Below are 6,825 nucleotides of genomic sequence, written 5' to 3' on the forward strand. Positions count from 1 at the left end.
AGTTTGCTCTGTTTATAAAATTCATTATATCTCATAAACGAAGACAGATAGGACATATATTTATATGACTTTTTTTCATTATTTTTAAGTGTACAATCAGCTCTCGAAGTAGGTCCGACAAGTTACAAAACAAACCCTGTATATGTACACACTGTCCCTATAATAAAGGGAGAAATTGAATTTTATATTTCGTGGATTTCAAGTAATCTCATTCTGAAAGATTCGACAGAGATTACTCTTTTTTTTAGAAGAGAATGCAAGTAATTTGAATAAACGCGAATTATTAATAAATTTGGATTCCCTGAAAGATGTCGAATGTATTCGAGAGGTAAATATAGATGACTGAAATATAATATTCGAAGTACATTTTATTGTACTTATTGCTCAAGACATTGAGAATGAGTTTAGAAAATTTTTTTCGTTTCTTTATTCCTTTTTAATTTGATTTCCTTGAACAAACGAACTACAAAATCAAAAGATTCTTTTGCCTTAATTAATTTTCGTGATTTTCTACAAAAAAAGTTAATTCTCGAAAAATCTCGCTACTGCGATTTGTTACTTCATGTACAATGAACTTTTCAATGCCCAAATTAAACATTTCGTTTTAAACGAGGGTCCTTTGAAAAAGGAAGAAATTTTTTCTTTATACGCGGTCCATTGTAATATCCACAACACATTTCTGTGAACTTCGCTTATTTGTTTGAACAGTCCCTGAGGGCTGTCGCATTTGTGTCCTTGTTAAACTTGTAACCGAGCGTTTTCCTAATGCGAACTTTGCCGATAGTTTGTTCCTTTATCTTAATTAATTTCCTGTTCCTTTGCCTATGGAAGAAAAATTTTACCCTTTTTTAACGTTCAATTTCTATCACACACACTCTAAAGCAAATATTGGAGTTAATCGAGCTAACACGGAGCAAAATTATGAGCTCCAATCTGTTAACCAAAAGTTGACATTTCTACTCTACTATAAATAATTAATTCTACTTCTGGAACATCCTATGTACTCACAAAAATTCCAACTAATTAAACAACCTACAATAGTAACAATGAAAATAATTTTTCAGTTGAAGTTTAAAGCTATTAATATCCAATCTGTTAATCAAAAGTTCCTTCAAGTATGCATCTCTACTATAAATAATTAATTCTACTTTTGGAACATCCTATGTACTCACAAAAATTCCAACTAATTAAACAACCTACAGTAGTAACAATGAAAATAATTTTTCAGTTGAAGTTTAAAGCTATTAATATCCAATCTGTTAATCAAAAGTTCCTTCAAGTATNCATCTCTACTATAAATAATTAATTCTACTTTTGGAACATCCTATGTACTCACAAAAATTCCAACTAATTAAACAACCTACAATAGTAACAATGAAAATAATTTTTCAGTTGAAGTTTAAAGCTATTAATATCCAATCTGTTAATCAAAAGTTCCTTCAAGTATGCATCTCTATTATAAATAATTAATTCTACTTTTGGAATATCCTATGTACTCACAAAAATTCCAACTAATTGAACAACCTACAATAGTAACAATGAAAATGATTGTTCAGTTGAAGTTTAAAGCTATTAATATCCAATCTGTTAATCAAAAGTACTTTCGACTACAAACGATTAATTTTACTTTTGGAACATCCTATATATATATATATATATATATATATATATATATATATACATATTCGACTCGTTAATTAAATCCAACGAGTTTCCATTCGTATTTTCGTCACGATGCCTCGCTGCACGCGCGAAGAAGAAGAAAAAGAAGAAGGTAGTATAATACACAGTAGGATCTTTACCTTGGTAGGACGCCATGGTTGAGCAACGACCCTCGGTACTGCTCACGATTTTCTCAAGTTTTCAGCAGCAACCTAAACGGGGAAAGCAGAAAACCACCGGCTCGACGTATCACTAAAAGCTGGTTAATATCACTAACTATCACTGGCTAAGATCGCCGCATGCTTTCGCCGGTCTCGAGGAAACGGTGAATCAGAGGTTCGCGCGAGATTTATAAATAACGAATAAACCGGGACCGGATGAAATCCACACCGCGCGACGATTCACAGTGAACTGGCGTTCTTCTCTTCGTGACACCACGGGTGACCCCCCGAGACACTACGAGAATGGGGGAAAATAAAAAAGTAATACGCACATGACGCGACTCGACCCGACTCGATTCGATTCGATTCGATTCGACTCGACTCGACTCGGCTCGGCTCGCGGCATTACGTTACGTGTTCGTCAGAAAGGACACGCAATTAGTTGAAGTGATAATAATAGGCGACACCTCATACCGCGACTGGATAATATCATGCTACCCGTACATATGTACCTTAGATTTTATTCTAATTTCAATATACACTGCTCAGAAAAATTAGGAGATATTTCAAAATGAATATGAAGCGATAGGAAAAAGAAGCATTTGATTTTTTTTTTTATTAAACAAGAACAACTTTCCTCGACTTGGAAAAAAAATCGAATGCTTCTTTTTTTTATGGCTTCATGTTCGTTTTAAAATATCCCCTAATTTTTGTGAGCAGTATATTTAAAGCACGTATTTAATTTAATTTGATATGTTTTACTTTCTTTTTTAAATTTTTTTATTTAATTCAAAATAAATTGTTGGTTGTGTAAATGTGTCGTGGACAATTGTATGTGTATTTGTAATTGTAATTAAATGTCATTGATTACGAATATTTTCGACTGTAATTAAATGTAATTGATGGCGGATATATCTTTAGTTGTAATTAAATGCATGACTGTAATAAAATTAATTTCTAAAACTACCCAAATTTGATTTGAATCTAACTCGAATTTTAATCGCCGACGAAAATGTTCGAGTAGAAGAACAAAAACGTTTCCATCGCGCTAAACATTGTAGAATGCGAGGTACGTGTTGTAGTTGCTCGAAGGAAACACAGTGTGTTTGCATTAACACTTTCATTAGCATCGTAATTATCACTTTTCGAGTGAAAAATGGGTCGAACATTGGTTTTAAGGTAGCATACTTTGCTCGTGCGTGCAAACGAAATTCCATTGTCACCAGTTCGAGAATTAAAAAATGCTCCAAACTTTCGTTAGATCTGCTCTATACAGAAAAGTTCCGATTCTACTTATTAGATAATCGTCCAAAATCTATTTCAAACATTAAAAAAAATTCCGTAGTCTAATCACGACTCTTTCTGATCCATTCAATATCATCAAAAGATCGCCAATTAAATTTATTATTTCTGTTTTAAAGATAAAAATCCCTCCGTTAAGATATCCGAACGAAAATCCATTCCAAATTTGAAGCTATCGCTCAGTTAAATGTATTTTTCTCCAATTTCCTAGTAAAAATGTGCGAATAGACGATCGGTGAAAAAAAAAAAAAAAAAAAAATAGCGAGGGGGAGAGGACCATCCTTGACCGATTTACGTACACAACGCCGTGGGGTTAATTAGCAAATAAATTTTTACGACGGAGGAGTGGTGGTTACGCAGGTTCTCTTGGTCTGTTCTTAATCGATTAGCAGTTAAAGCGTGTGCCAAGCCTCCTCGAGCATGGCCATCTTGGTTTCGCGCGTGTTACGATGAGGACTCATTGATTCGTCATCTCGTCAACTCGCTTTACCATTGGAACTTTTGTTTAACAAATTTTTAATTATCCACGTGCATTGCTAGCTACTAGGAGACGTTGACACGCGACGCGAGTTTTACTATATGCCTCTCTTTTAAAATTCTATAAAATTTCAATTTTAATTTTTATAAAAATTGAAATTTTACAAAACTTCAATTCTAATTTTCATGAAAATTTTTTATGACTTATGCAGATCGAAGATCTAGGTTTCTTTAAGTTATAAATGTGTTTCCTGGTGAAATATAATACGACGTGCAGCGATGGCTCGCAATTAATAAATTACACTGATAACACCGATAAGAGTCTTGTTGCAATATTGCGATATTCCGCCTAGAGACGAATGAATTTATTACGCAATCTAATATTTCGCTGACGAGGTTAATTCCCGAATTCGAAGAAAGCGTGCCTTCGCTGGCTTGCATAATCGTTTGGTCAAATGTAACTGTGGCTTAATCAAACCGGACTAGCATGCACGCGCCACGGATGCTATAATACAATGTTGGTCGGTTTATCCGAAGCCAGCTAAATTCGTTACCAGAAGCAGCCGGAAAGCTTGTTTCACTTTCCCGAATGAATATTTCATGTCTTTCCTCATTCGCGTTTTAATAAATAATCACGCGATCGAGCTTGTTAGCAACGTTTAATATAATTCAGGTTAAATCAGGTTAAACTAGATCGTGCAACTGATATTCAAAAAAATGTACCATTTCTTTCAATTTCAAATGTTATAACGTTTGCAGCTGCTTTGAGAGTTCAACAACTTTTTAAAAAAAGTTATGTCCCTTCATTTAGTTATTCAATGACTATATAGTATATACTTATATTTACAATGACTGTACAGTATATATTTATAGTATTATATATATATTTATGTTAATTTTATTATTTATACATATTTATAATATTATATATATATATATTTATAGACTATATGGTATATATTTATAATATTTATAATTTTATATATATTTATAGACTATATAGTAAATATTTTTGATTTATTATATTAATTTTATTATTTATACATATTTATAATATTATATATTTATAGACTATATAGTATATATTTATAATATTTATATATATATTTATAGACTATATAGTAAATATTTTCGATTTATTAGTGACTTTACAATTTCACAGCCTGAGAAATTCAACAGGCCCAACAATCAAATTCTAAAAGAAGTCACCTGTCACCCATTCGCGTTCAATTTTCGTTGTTCGGTAATTTAGTAATTGGCACCTAGTTAATTTACGAATAAGGGGGGCCGGCACAAGGAAAAAGTGTACTATGTTTCTTGTCTCTATTGATTAAGTTACCGATGGAGCGTAGAAAAGGGGGTTGGCTTCCTCGTCTAGCGAATGGCTTGATGGGTCGAGAGGCCCTATTTGTGTTCAATCCTGTTATAAATCTGACGATGATTATATCGCACGTGGAAGAAGAAATGCTTATGTACCCCTGTGTACGCGTTTTACACACACGGATTCGTACGGAGAGTTAACGAACTCGCCGGGAAGAAAACGAGCGAGAAGAGCTCGAACCACGCGTGTCGAACATTTTACGACATCGAGTGAATCACTTGTCGGGAGGGAAACTCCCGTAATTCGTGAATTTTCCATTGCAAAATGTTTACACAGTATAGAACTCGCAACACTGTAGAAACGAGGAAACACAAGAATTATTTTTTCTATTTTCGAGAAGAAGATAATAATTTTGCATCACGTCAAAAGTGAAGAATCTAAATAGAATTTGTCCCAATCACTTTGTTTACACATGATTTGACGATCTTCCATTCGTAATGATAACTTGATGCTTCCATAGTTTTATAAACGAGCGAGGGGGAACAGTACATATGCCGGATCATTGTTTCAAAAGTAATTTTCACACTGGTGTGCCTTCCTCCTCGTAATCGTAGCTACAAAGTGTCTTGTGACAACTGTTTCTTTTATGAGATTTACTTGGAGGAAGAGTCGCGGAAGAGTTGTACTCTTGTGACAGAGGAAATGAAGCCCGGCGTGTAGTTAGGTTCGTTTCTTTCTTTTTTAAGACAGCATTTCATAAGTGGATACAGGTTTCCCTACCTCGTGTCGCGGGGGTTATTAATTTAACAATTTTTCGAACGTTTCTCGGCTTGCATTGCCAGGCAAATGTAACTCTCATTTAGAGATTTAAATCCACGAAAATTATTCGTTCAGTCGACAAAATGAAGTAAAAATTAAATTGATTAAAAATATAATTTATAAGTTGATTAAAATTGCAAGATTCTTTTATATCACAACGTTATAATTTAATATCGATTGAATGATAATATAATCAATTAACAATTGATAACAATTCAATTTATATTCAACAAAAATTAATCTTTTGAAGCTTGAAAATCAATTTAATAAACGTATATAATATTAATATCGCTAGTGTCAAAAAATTGTAATATTGTCTACTGTTAATTAACGTAACAACTAATGTTAAAAAATTAATTAATACAACAGTTAATGTTAAATTACAATATTATCTATTAATTAACATAAGAACTTGTGCTAAAAAATTAATTAATATAACAGCTAATGTTAAAACTATTAATTAACATAACAACTTGTGCTAAAAAATTAATTAATATAACAGCTAATGTTAAAACTATTCATTAATATAACAGCTAGTGCTAAAAAATTACAATATTGTCTAGTATTAATTAACATAAAAACTTGTGTTAAAAAATTAATTAATATAACAGCTAATGTTAAAACTATTAATTAATATAATAGCTAGAAAAAATTACAATATTGTCTAGTATTAATTAACATAAAAACTTGTGTTAAAAAATTAATTAATATAACAGCTAATGTTAAAACTATTAATTAATATAATAGCTAGAAAAAATTACAATATTGTCTAGTATTAATTAACATAAAAACTTGTGTTAAAAAATTAATTAATATAACAGCTAATGTTAAAACTATTAATTAATATAACAGCTAGTGCTAAAAAAATTACAATATTGTCTACTATTAATTAACATAACATCTCGTGTTAAAAAATTAATTAATATAACAGCTAATGTTAAAACTATTAATTAATATAACAGCTAGTGCTAAAAGATTACAATATTGTCTACTATTAATTAACATAACAACTCGTGTTAAAAAATTAATTAATATAACAGCTAATGTTAAAACTATTAATTAATATAACAGCTAGTGCTAAAA

At 31.3% G+C, this 6,825-nt stretch overlaps 1 protein-coding gene across 7 annotated transcripts in view; it reads right to left on the minus strand.

Moving 5' to 3' along the window:
• LOC122538244 (protein kinase C and casein kinase substrate in neurons protein 2) overlaps positions 1 to 6,825 on the minus strand; it is a 59,967-nt gene that overhangs the window by 28,540 nt on the left and 24,602 nt on the right. The window contains exon 2 of one of the 7 annotated variants that reach the window (XM_043672171.1): positions 1,803 to 1,874. The exons of the other annotated variants lie outside the window; for them this stretch is intronic. The gene's annotated coding sequence lies outside the window, so the exon portion shown is untranslated. The remainder of the gene's footprint in view (positions 1 to 1,802; positions 1,875 to 6,825) is intronic. 7 annotated transcript variants of the gene reach the window in all.

This window comes from Frieseomelitta varia, unplaced genomic scaffold (genome assembly GCF_011392965.1).
Source record: "Frieseomelitta varia isolate USP_RPSP 00005682 unplaced genomic scaffold, Fvar_1.2 scaffold_163, whole genome shotgun sequence".
NCBI classification, from domain to species: domain Eukaryota; kingdom Metazoa; phylum Arthropoda; class Insecta; order Hymenoptera; family Apidae; genus Frieseomelitta; species Frieseomelitta varia.